General features: G+C 37.8%; 1 protein-coding gene across 1 annotated transcript in view; it reads right to left on the reverse strand.

The window, feature by feature from the left end:
* PLCB1 (phospholipase C beta 1) overlaps positions 1 to 13,658 on the reverse strand; it is a 498,146-nt gene that overhangs the window by 362,858 nt on the left and 121,630 nt on the right. The window lies entirely within an intron of this gene.

A 13,658-nucleotide genomic window follows, 5' to 3' on the forward strand; every position in this document is an offset into this window, starting at 1 on the left:
TCTTCTCTTCTAAATTAAAAAAGAAACATTGAGGATTTATTAAGAAAGTATTATGGGTGATGTGCAACAGCCACATACTTTAATGGGTTGTAAACCAGGTATAACAATGTGAAAAACAGGAATAGTGAAGTATTCAAGTAAATAGAGTTGCGATAGCTACCCCATTTAAGGACAATGTAGGTATTTTTGCAACCTCAGGAGATAACTAATATGTAATCATGTGCATGGACCATTCACATAATTTTGAACAGGATTCTTCTAATTGTGAAATTGTGATGTGGCAAAATTGAGCTTGTGAATGCCAATTTATTTTCTCTGCTGAACTAAGAAATATTGATTCAGGTTGATTGTTTTCCTGATGTGTCAGGTTTACTTAAATGATCAATCATGCTCGAGAATGGATATTTCAGACAAATGGTGCTGAGCAGGGAAAAAGGGAATGACCTTATTCCTTCTTCTAAAGATTTTTTTTTTTTTTTTTTTTTGCTAAATAAAGATGTTCTCCAGCAAATGAATTATTTCTTTTTTAAAAGATGCACTACTTCATGGTATATTCTGGGTACCATTTGTGGAACCTTAGCTCTGAACAATAGAGAGGCTATAGCAAGAACCTATTCTGTAGTGGCCAACAACTTGATTCATGAAGCAGTGTCATCAGGATTATAGCCAACTCTCTGACCTTCTACCTACAAGTTGTTGTAGCACCATCAACCATTCCCAGGTACATCTCCTTATCAGGGGTACTATCAGAAGACAAACATAGCAACTGATCCAAAACCCATTATTTGTGGAATAGAGTTTCAAACTACTTTGTCAAGTACCAAGTGCCAAGTCCTTACACATTACTAGTTATTTTCCAGTCAAATTTTGTGGTACCTGTGACCACAACAGTGGTACCTCTGTAATGGAGGGCCTTTTGGTTTCAGCGTTCTGAGTTTTGGGCGATATGGCGGGGGAGAGAGGTATTTGACCAGGTAAAGGAGTTTCCATGACATGCAGGGGTGAAATTCAGCCGGTTCTATCCGGCTCAGGCGAAAGGGTAGCGGCAGCTGCGGGAGGCTCCACCCACTTGCGCGGACATCATGATGTTGCTTTTTTGCGATGATTTAAAGCCTCTGTGTATGTGCAGATGATGCGGCGTGCACACATTTGCGAACCAGTAGGGAATTTAAGTGAATTTCACCCCTGATGACATGACTTTCTGGATGCAATTAAAGCTCCGTATGACTGAAGCTGCTGTAAATCGAACAACATTTCCCAGGCTTTGGTTGACAGATCAATGAACTTTTTTGGTATTCCTACACCACATAACCTTCCTTTTCATTGTTGCAGTTAATCTTCTTGTAAGTCTATGGGTCATATACGCATACATGTCCATGTATGTGCCATGCCATTTTTTTTCATTAAAAACTACAAGAGAGAAACTGCTGTAATAAACCCAATGATACTTACTGTATGTTATTATATGAGAGTTCATATAAATATATTTGTGTGGCCACAAAGGGAAATGTATCAGTGGTGAAATCCAAATTTTTTTACTACCAGTTCTGTGGGCGTGGCTTGGTGGGCATGGCTTGGTGGGTGTGGCAGGGGAAGGATACTGCAAAATCTCCATTCCCACTCCACTCCAGGGGAAGGATACTGCAAAATCCCCATTCCCTCCCCACTCCTGGGGGAAGGATATTGCAAAATCTCCATTCCCACCCTACTCTGGGACTAGCCAGAGGTGGTGTTTGCCGGTTCCCCAAACTGCTCAAAATTTCCGCTACCAGATCTCCAGAACCTGTCAGAACCTGCTGGATTTCACCCCTGAAATGTATGTATGTTGGCCATTGCACTGTACAGACTATTAGAATGTTTTAAAATGGTCACCATAAGAGAAAGTCTAGAAGGCAATCTAGCATGTTAGACTAGCATACAAATGTAGGCTCTCCTACTTTCTTCAGAGAACAGAGAAATGTGATGCAAGGAAAGGAAAGTTATCCTCATCCTCTTTAAAATGGAGAAATTCAGGAAAACGGCTTTTAATATAGGTTTATTCTTCTATTTTCAAAGAGAGGAAATCTTTTCATTTGTGTGTTGAAAAATTGGCATTGCAGCAGGAGACCTAAACTCTTTGAGTGACATGCCAACAACGTTCATTTTTAAAAACAAAGTTTTCTCAAACTAGCAATGAAGCCACATGCATTTTTATGGCCTCAAGGCTTCCCTAAGATCAGTGGAAAGATGGCATTGCTCCTAACCTTTGAGAGGGGTTTTTTTCTGCCATAAAAGAGAAGTAGAAGATGGTATCCGAATTAAGTACAACACAACAGAATTCACACACAAGTAGAATTCACACAACCAAGCCTATGTAATTAATTGAATTGTCAAGTTGGATCCAGAGCTGCCGTGAGCAGTATTCCATTAATAATGAACTTTGTCTGAATGAAAGACCCGTAAAGATTAATGCAAAATGTACTCACGAAGGGGAAAAAGAAAATCAGAAATATAACTTCCAGTTCCCATCCAAACTTTGAATAAGAATTTCATTTGGCTATCAGCTCATTCTAAAAAAGATGGGCACTTGGGTTAAAACCAAGATGATGTATGAATGCAAAAAGAAAAGAAAAAAGAAAAAGAAAAACAAGAATATCTTAATGCAATACATATTTTATAATAATATTTTATATTACATATACATATCAATGCATGAACATGTATTGGGTGCCATACATTTCAGTACAAATAAAATATTATTAATCATAGTTATCACATTCATCCAACTTAAATATTTCTAATAGTAATACACATTTATATCAAATTATAATCTTTCATTATGTCATATTGTTTAAACATACATAATACTACCGCTGTTCCATTTCTAAACCTCTCTCTTATCATTACACTTGTCTTATTTTATAAAAATGTGTATACTAATATTCCTCCTTTCTCTTATTTCTGTCTTTCTCTTATTTCTGTAACTCTGAACAATCATGAAACGGACTGTGGAGAGTCGACAGTTATAATGTTTCCTTGCTACCAGAAAGAAAACTCCTACTAAGCTTATATAGGTAATCCACATTTTTTTAATAAACACTTTATTAAACTTTTATTACATTAAAAACATAAAAAATTATTTCACTGAACAACAGCTAACTGTGGTGTTTTTCTTGTGACAATAATTCATGCATTATTTACAAAAATTAAATTGTGCATATTTACATTCTTATTTTATCTATTACTTGTACTTAATAACTATCTATCTTCAATCTATCTCTGTTCTGTCCAGTTATACTACTGTTCCCACACATTGTAGAATATTGATGTCTCTTTATCTTTTAAACTCAACGTTAATTTGTCTATTTCTGCACAATTCATGATCTTTTCTATGACCAGTTTCTTTGCGGGTGTACATGGCTGTTTCCAACATTGAGCATAGGCAATCCTGGCAGCGGTTAATATGTGTAGTACTAGATATTTTGTGCCCTTCACATTTTTTTTTTTTTTGGAAGATCCCCAATAGGAAGAGTTCCAGTTCTAAGTCTAATTGTAATCCACATTTTATGATCACAATTGGGGCTGGAACTTTTGTTGCTAAGCAATGCAGTTTTTAAATGATTTGCACCTGATTTTGTATCTTTTTGTGCTGTAGTAGTTCAGGGAACCATCATGGATGTGAAGCAAATCTGGCATTCCCCACTGACTTTGCTTGTTTGAAGCACCCCAGAAAGGTCACAAATAGAGATTATGTCATTATGAAATGTTGCAACTGTTGTAAATACATGCCAGTTTCCAAGCACTTGAATTTTGATCACATGACTGATGCAACAATTGTAAATCACTTTTTTCAGCTTGATTGCAACTTTGAACCGACGTGAAACAAATTGTCTTAATTTGAGGACTACTTGTAATTTGATCCTTTATTAGTGCCAAGGTATTGGAAGGGAGAGAATTTTTTTTTTCTTCAGAAGCCGAAATCAGGTTGCATTTTGGTATGGTAAAGTCTTTTTTGTTTTTTTTTAATTCAGACAAACCTGCTATAAAAGTTCTATACAGAACTATCGTGGAACATCGGTTTTTGAAACAAATTCCTAGGTGATTCACCAAAAGAAGTAGGAGGTGGGCTTATTGAGCCATAAGCAAAACTGTTGATAAGAATGAATTCAGGAATTTAAAATTGTAAGTAAAAACATATAGGAAATTTTCAAAATGACCCTTGGGGATACTGCATTATTTGAAAAGGGAGTCTAGCTGCTCTAGAGAAAAACCAAACTCTCTTTTGTAAAATCCCCTTCTTGAACAGCAGAAACAAGCAAGCAAGGAAACCAACAAGCATGTCCAAGACAGCCAAACAAAATTCATCAATATTTTGAAAACAACAGTTGAGTGTACACAGCCACTCAAGATGCCAAGGGTAGAAATCCCCCATGATAGTAAAGAAAGTTAGCATCCATCCCCCTCCTAGAATAATGAAATATTTTGAGGAATATTTTAAAAAGGCAGGATAAAATATTTTCCCTAAAACAGAAATAAAAAATCTTAAGGGAGACAGAAACTCAGAGCCCCAATTACCCTCCCCCCAGCAGATATTTTGTGCTCATTGAGAAAGATTGGGCCAACCTATCTACAAAACAAAAGAGTTTCAGCTCCAGAGTGAAGGGATTAAGACATGACCCTTCAGGACATAATAGGATTAACCCACTAAGACACAGAGCTCACTACATTGCACAATCTCCTAAGGACGCTGCATCACCTTCAGAAACTTCAACCAAACTTCTCAGACAACCTACAGAGCCAGCTATGACCCCTTCATAGCCCCATGGGAGTCTGACAACAGCTAACAGAATACACGTTCTTGCACAGGAACAGGAAGCTCAAGTTCAAAGCCCAAGAAAAGGCATAAAAACCCCTCACTCTCAACTCCATGTGGTCAGCTGCACCAGAACCATGTGCTTGGTGGTTCTGCTTCATCAATAAACCATCTTTCCAAACAGTCTCCATGTTTCCAGTGTCTTTCTCCCGTCTTGGAACTGAATCAGATGGATATTTCTTCCAACAATAGCGAGGTTACTTTTGATAGAAGGCAAAAGACATTTATTCCCATTTATCCCCTCAGATGGGACAACACTACCATTTAATTTCCAAACACACCTGGCTCACGAACAGGCAAACAATATTAATTTAGCAACAGAAGTAATAATTCTCACCCTGTTGACTCATTTGAAATGGAATTTATTCAAGCTCCCTCTTTGGAAATTCATCCTTTTGCCCTCCCACCCCATCCCCATCAAGTCTCTCCTCCCACCCTCAGCCAAGCTCCTCCACCCACCCAAATGGTGTTCAGAGCAGCCACCATTAATATATAAAGTAACTAACAATGTAAAATAAACATTAATGAAATTGAGATCATTGTATCATTTTCTTATGCCTAATTTACTCTAGAAGAGGGCTGTCAAACTCGCGGCCTGCGGGCTGGATGTGTCATGTGCTGGCCATGCCCACGCCCAGTTTAGCGAAGGGGAAAAAGTCCGATATGTCATGTGATGCCACCGTGTCGACAGGAGTTTGACACCCCTGCTCTAGAGTCCCAGAGGGGGTTAAAAACCACAAGTACAGTGAAGAAATAAAGTCAGCAGAGTTTGTTACTTTTGACAACTACAATCCTGCTCTTCCATCTCCTATAGGACAAGACTCCATCACAGCACAATTTCTCTCTGCCGTGTTCTGAAAAGCAGGGTTAAATCACTTTAACAGACAGAAATTGGTCTGTCTGTTACATCTGCACTGATGACTAATTATTTACAAAGCAGCTGGGATGTTGTCTTTAGATATACAGAGGATTTCTGCTCCTGTCTGAGCTTGTGGTGGCCATTTCTATGAAATAATACATTTTAGAACACAAACCCGTGCCGAATTATGTCAGTTGGCAAGTAACAAGGACTCTTTACACAGCAGAGTGGCCCTGCACTGACCTACTTCAAGTTGCGCCTTGCAATATTTAAATAACACCCTTAAATATTAATCACAATCTGTCCCCTTGAAAATGCCAGCTGTATTTTAAACAATTACCCTCGCCACAAAAAAACAGGAGGGCATCAAGGAAACATATGCATGGATGCCCTGCCAGCATCAGTGAATTGCAAAATATCTTCCAACCCTGTAATTGTCCCATAACAGTATAGAGAGCTGTTTCTATTTTAAACATGTAATGATCCATCCAATGTGTATGCTGGGAAAGAGCAAAGCAACCGATGTATTTATAAATTTAAGTGGAAACTGGTGGAGTGGGAAGGAAAAGTTTTTAAATAGTTAAATCCAGTGAAGAATTTAATTTTGTAGAAGGGGAGGGGGGGGACAATCCTAAAGATTTCCTGCTCTAATGCAGGAATAGAAGCACGAAACAGGTGTCTTCTTAATATCCAGGCTACCAGCTACACTACTGAGGCCGAAGACATAAATAACAACCAACATATGCCCAGATATCAAGGACATGATGCAAAGAATATACGATGTCATTCACTATATAGGCTCAAAGCAACATAGAGATTTCTCCTCAACCTGATAAAAAACAGGAAGCTGCAAAATCAAATAAAACTGATGAATAAAACAGGTTTTCAGCTTAAGAAGAAGGTAAAATATTTGGGTATAACTATGACAAATATGAATTGTATGTTATTTTACAATAACTATTGGGTTAAGACCTGGAATGAAGATGGGACAAATTACAATTGTCATTGTTGGATAGAATTTCTGTAATTAAGATGAATATTATTTTCATTTCAGATAATACCCTGTTTTGACAACTGATGTACCAATTAAACAAGGCAGAATGATATATCTAAATTTGTATGGCAGGGGGAAAAACATCTCCATGAGTTAATTATAAGGTAGTGTAAGATGTGAAAGAAAATGGAGGTTCTACTTCCAGAATCTGCTTCTGGATTTTGTGCTTGAAATGTAAAAAAATTAAACTTTGACTTTTTTTAAAAAAAAATTGATTTATATGACGCCCTTCTCTGGAGACTCAGGGCGGTTTACAATGTGCTAAGCAATAGCCTTCATCCTTTTGTATATTTATACAAAGTCAGCTTATTGCCCCCACAACTGGGTCCTCAATTTACCTACCTTAGAAAGGATGGAAGGATGGAAGGATGAGTCAACCTTGAGCCTGGCGAGATTCGAACCTGCAGTAATTGCAGGCAGCTGGTCTTAATAACAGGGTGCTTTAGACCACTGTACTATCAAGGCTCCTTTGGGTTTTGCTGATTAGATAAGTTTGTTGTTCTAGAAATTGCTAGCGCATGTTAAATATGTAAAAATAAAAAGCTGAGGTTGTAATGTTACTATCTTATTCTACTGCATTAAAATTAATGAGATATCGAGAACACATCAATAAAATAAAGAAAAACAATGAACTAATCTGGAGCTACATAATAATACATAAAAATATTTTGTGAAAAGACACTTTCAACTCTGGATTTTCTATCTGCTTCTAAGATAAGATTCTGTGTTTTAATCCCTCTTCAATCACAAAGATTTAAAACTGCTATAAATGTATTAAAATTAATTACATATTCAGTTGTAAAATGCCAGGAGTCAATACCAATTCCATGGTATATACGGCTAATAATTAAGCAGCCATCATATATTTAATCATACCTACCAGGTTTATATACCAAGAATATGGGTTAAAATCAGTGGTGGGTTTCAAATTTTTTTACAACTGGTTCTGTGGGTGTGGCTTGGTGGGCGTGGCAGGGGAAGGATACTGCAAAATCCTCATTTCCTCCCGATCAGCTGGGACTTGGGAGGCAGAGGGTTGGGCAACTCAGAATTTTTACTACCGGTTCTCCGAACTACTCAAAATTTCCTCTACTGGTTTTCCAGAACTGGTCAGAACCTGCTGAAACCCACCTCTGGTTAAAATATGGACTCTTCATTATTGGAATCAATTTATCAGACAATACTATTTCATCAGGTCTTATTTATTCTCCAAAAGGTCAGCCTACATAAAATCAATCAATTAATATCAATCAATACATGGCAACGGTTGTCTTCTGCTGTGTCTTGATGGTTATGGGTTCCCCATTCCTGTTTAATATATAAGAATTTTATCCATCATCCCCTAGACCAGCGTTTTGACTTTTTCAGTGGGGTCTGTGAAATCAAAGTTATGTGTCAGATATTGAAGAAAATTGCAAAATGTAAATGTTTTCATTATTATTTCTTATTTTTTTAAAATGTGGGGATTTCCATAAAATATTTTATTTATGTTAATATCTAATGGGTTTAATATTGTTATTTTTATGTTCAATAAATGTTCCACAAATGTGTCAATTTTATTTTTTTAAAATAGTAAATATGGATAAATATAAAGGATCCCGAGAGTAGAAATTCTGAAACACAGCCCTTGACATTACACCGAAAATAATAATAATAATAATAATAATAATAATAATAATAATAATCAGACTGACAGGCACTTGGTCCACAACACACCTGACATAACAATAGTTGAAAAGAAAAAAGTATGGTTCATTGACATTGCAATACCTGGTGATGCACGGATTGAAGATAAGCAGCAAGAAAAAATCACAAAGTACCGGGACTTGCAAATTGAAGTTGAGCGACTGTGGAAAAAGAAATCGTGTGTTGTCCCGATTGTAATTGGAGCCCTTGGAGCAATACCCAAAGGGCTACCCCGCTATTTAGAAATTCTAAATTTGCCGGACTTGAACATTTTGACTCTACAAAAAACCATCTTACTCGGAACATCTTACATCCTCCAACGATACCTTAACAGTTCCTAGGTCCTTGGTTAGGACTCGAGCTGCTGAGCTATTAACCAGTCTCAAAGGCTGTGACTCTCACTAAAGATTAAATAATAATAATAATAATAATAATAATAATAATAATAATAATACCTGAGATATTCATCCAGCATTTGAAGCAGATTAGTAAATCTTGCTATAGTAACACTGGTTTGTATCCAGTTAATCTGTCTCTCCCAAATTACTGTAGTCAAATTCAGCAGGGATTTAATTTTGAGAAAAAAATCTATCCTCAATTGACACAATATCACTTCCAAAGCAAAGTTTTGAAAAGCACATGGATCTACAGAGAATAAAGATATTTAAAATTACATCCACCTCTGCACCATTAGTGGAAGAAATCTCCACAGAATCCAAAAACCATCAAGAAAGAGTCATCACCTTCAAAACAATTCCTAATCCATTTTGTTTCCAATTCCTTGTTAGTTTTGCTTTCAATGAAAGATGACAGATTTTGTATGTCCAAAGTTGCTACTTCAGTTTTCCATCAAGAATTTGGCTTATATGTAAACCACAGGTGATTTGAAACAGCAGTTAATTGTTCAGGAATGCTTTAATGTACGTACTCTGTCTTTCAACCAGGGATGTAATTATTATAATAAATATTTAACATAGTTGGATACAATACTCAAATTTAATATGCCTTTCCTGTGACCAGTGGTCAGATTCAAATAATTTAACAACCAGTTCTCTGCCCCAATGATTTCTTCCAACAACAAGTTCACCAAACTGCTCAGAAAGTTAACAACCTGTTCTCCCGAAGTGCTGCGAACTGGCTGAATCCCACCACTGCCTGTGACATATCCACTTACTGCTGGCCCACAGAAGTGTTAGATAATGTGTCTCAATAGGGCTCCATTTTAATAAGTCAAAGGTCTATGATGTTTTGTTTACTATGTTCATACACCACACTGCTATCCCAAGTAAGGCCCATCATTTGCTGCTGCTTGTAGAACACAGTTCTCCTTTCCATAACTGCATTATTGCATGACTTCAATAAAGAAAGAGCTTTTGCACTTACAGCTATAGATGTAGAGGCTCCAACAGAAATACTTAAATTAACCTCAAATGAAATAATCACAAAATAATACTAAACATTTTCTGAATCTGGAAGATCCTATGACAGTGATGGCTAAACTTTTCTGGACTGAGTGCCCAAAGCATGCATGCACACGCACAAATGTGCGCATATGTGCCCAAACCTCCAAAATGCAATGCATGCATGGCCTCCATGCATGTGCTCCACCCCCGCACGTGCACCCCACCCCATGCATGCGCCCCACCTCCTGTACATGCAACCCCCCGCACATGCCCCGCCCCCATGCATGCACGTGTGACCCCCCCGCATGTGCCCCCCCGGGCATGCATGGCAGAGACCCGACGACCAGCTGGCCGGCGGGAGGTGCACACACATGCACGGCGGAACTAAACTGGAGCGACGGCTTGCATGTCATCAGAGAGGGCGCTGCATGCCATCTCTGGCACGCGTGCCATAGGTTCGCCATCACGGTTCTATGACAACATTTTGCAACTTGTTCTGTTCTGACTGAGAACTGTTCACATGAATGAAATGCAAATCACATTCTTCAGTCCTAGATGCAACACTGGCTAAAAGACCAATTCCAGACAGGAAACCTGTAATAACAAAAATAAAGTAATATACCTGTCACCATCTTTACCTTCTCAGAGCCATAAGGAAATCCACTCCAAAAGTAAGATTTGTCAAAATATACCATTCCCCATCCCTCAACCAACCAACCAACTGTTGATGCATTTGCTGGTCATTGCCTCAGTATCTTGACCATTTGAAGATGAAGAACAACTTCTAAGAGAAAATGATATAGGACTTCATAATTTTTATTTATTTTATTTATTTATTTTGTCAAGCATGTATAAGATAACAGATATAAGTATAAACATGATAATGAATACATGAAATGGATACAAATAAATGGGGACAGTGGGACAGAGACGGTAGGCACGTTGGTGTGCTTATGCACGCCCCTTACAGACCTCTTAGGAACGGGGTGAGGTCAACAGTAGACAGCCTAAGGTTAAAGTTCTGGGGGTTTGGGGATGCAACCACAGAGTCAGGTAGTGCATTCCAGGCATTGACCACTCTGTTGCTGAAGTCATATTTTCTGCAATCGACTTTAGAGTTTACCTTAAGTGTGTATCTATTGTGTGCTCGTGTAATGCTGTGGTTGAAGCTGAAGTAGTCATTGACAAGTAGGACATTGTAGCAGATAATTTTATGTACTACACTTAGGTCAGACCGAAGGCAACGTAGTTAGAAAAATTCCTTTCTCAGAATACATCCTGACCTGAACTGAATAGTGAACCCACTAGAAAGGATTGTCTTATTAAAATTCACAGGAATTCAACAAATGGCTTCCAGATTATTTGCAAGCATGACTTGAGCAGAAAACTACTCCTAGTATCCCACTCTATTCCAGCATATGTGTAAAAAGTATGATCAAAACCAACAACATAGACTGCCCTTATGAGGTTTGATGAGTCCTCCCTTGCTTCTGATCAGACAGCAATCTTAACTCAGCCATTTATTTCCTACATTTGTCCACCTCCAGTGAAGTCAAACATATGCCCTTTGTTTCCAAGACAACAGGGAAGGATTACAATTTGCTAAACAAAGGTTTTGAAGGGAAAACCATCTCAGTTGTATTTTAGCCTTAATAGATTGCTTGTATTTAGAAATTCTAGAAAAGGGAGAATTTGGTTATGTATTTCACCAGAATAGCCTAAAGTAAACCATTTTGTCGTTTTGATGGCAGAAAATAGAGCCTGAAAGAACTGTACATCTTTCATCTTCTCCTGTTGACATAAGGTAAAGGTAAAGGTTCCCCTCACACATATATGATACTCGTTCCCGACTCTAGGGGGCAGTGCACATCTCTGTTTCAAAGCCAAAGAGCCTGCGCTGTCTGAAGACGTCTCCCTGGTCATGTGGCCAGCGTGACTAAATGCCAAAGGTGCACAGAACACTGTTACCTTCCCACCAAAGGTGATCCCTATTTGTCTACTTGCTTTCGAACTGCTAGGTTGGCAGAAGCTGGGACAAGTAATGGGAGCTCACCCCATTACTCAGCACTAGGGATTCGAACCGCTGAACTGCCGACCTTTCGATCAACAAGCTTAGCGTCTTAACCACTGAGTCACCGTATCCCTCTTGACATACTTGACATACTCCCGGTTGACATTCTTGTCTTTAATTGGTTATTGCTTTCTTCTTCACAGCTTCTGCCACCATCACTGTACCACAAATGAGAAGATAGATAATAAAAGGCAAGCTAAACAAGCAAATAAAGTGATAAAGTTTTGTTTGCCTTTAATTCCCTTTTTTAATTTGCAGAAAATTCCACGTTCTTCGCTGTCAAAGTCAGACTTATATACATGGCTGTTTTTAATGATATGGGCAATGTAAACCATGACGGTCAGATGGGATGGTTCCCATTACTGGCAACATGGCAATAAAAACAGGCTTAATTGGAAACAGTATACTGGTATGTACAACGGAGGAAATATATGGAATTTGAAATAAACATCTCAAATCAGCTAAGCTATCAAAATCGATAAATTCCTGTTACACAGTGTAACAATTTTAACTGGCGTTAGTGGTATTGCATCCCAAAATGCTTCTCTTTCTGATAAGGCATGTACACCACAAAAAGGTAATGATATTATTTTCCAAACATCAAATACTTTTATTTCAAGATTTTTTTCAGGCAATTAGTCATTTCCTCCAAGGTACTATATACTACAGCCTATACAGAAGGTAATGTAGTGAATGAACAAACAAAATGTTAAAAAGTCATCTAGTTACTTACCAAGCACATCTAAATTATATTAAAGTAACCAAAATATCTTTACAGTCCCCAAGGCGTATCACAACTTTTGAGTACCCCTAATGTTTGGAAACTGAAAGTTGGAATTTTGACACACCCTAAGTCAATGTAATGTACTACAACTTAAAAACATGTTATGCTGTTCATTCATATTCCTGCACTATGAATATGACCTTTCCCATAGGTGTCAGTATAGGTAGACATCGGCTTAGAATAGTTCATTTAGTGAGCATTCAAATGGTACTGAAAAAGGTACCAATGACTTATGACCATGTTTCATAGTTGCGACCATTCTAGCAGCCCCATGGTCCCATGATCAAAATTCAATTTTTTAAAAAAATTAAAATATTATGCTAGTCGGCTCTATTTGATTATATAGGTAGTCCTTGACTTACAGTAGTTCATTTAGTGACTGTTTGAATTTATAATGGCACTGAAAAAAGTGACTTAGGGCCATTTTTCACACATTGCAGCATCCTCACAGTCACATAATCAAAATTTAGATCCTTGGCAACTGGTTCATATTTATGACCGTTGCGGTGTCCCCAGGTCATGTGATCCCCTTTTTTGCAACCTCCTGATAAGCAACGTCAATGGGGAAGCCTGATTCATTTAACAACCGGGTTACTAACTTATCAACTGCAGTGATTCACTTAACAACTGACACAAGAAAGGTTGTAAAATGGGGCAAAATTTACTTCACAAAAGTCTCATTTAACAACATAAATTTTGGGCTCAATTGTGGTTGTAAGTCGAGGACTGCCTGTATTCCGGATGCTTTTTTGCATTCTGCACCTCCCAAGAATCCACAAACTCAAGTCTTTCAGATCTTCTAAATATGTAACATTCAGACCAGCATGTAGTTAAAAGGAGAGATCTTCATCAAACATTGTTCACTATTTTTCTTTCAAAGTTTCCACAAAAAGAACGAAACCCGTTTCAGCTATCTTCCTGAAAAGAATGCAAGGACTGAAGACAGTTT

This window comes from Pantherophis guttatus, chromosome 1 (assembly GCF_059756535.1).
Source record: "Pantherophis guttatus breed Tessera chromosome 1, ASM5975653v1, whole genome shotgun sequence".
In the NCBI taxonomy this organism is placed as follows: domain Eukaryota; kingdom Metazoa; phylum Chordata; class Lepidosauria; order Squamata; family Colubridae; genus Pantherophis; species Pantherophis guttatus.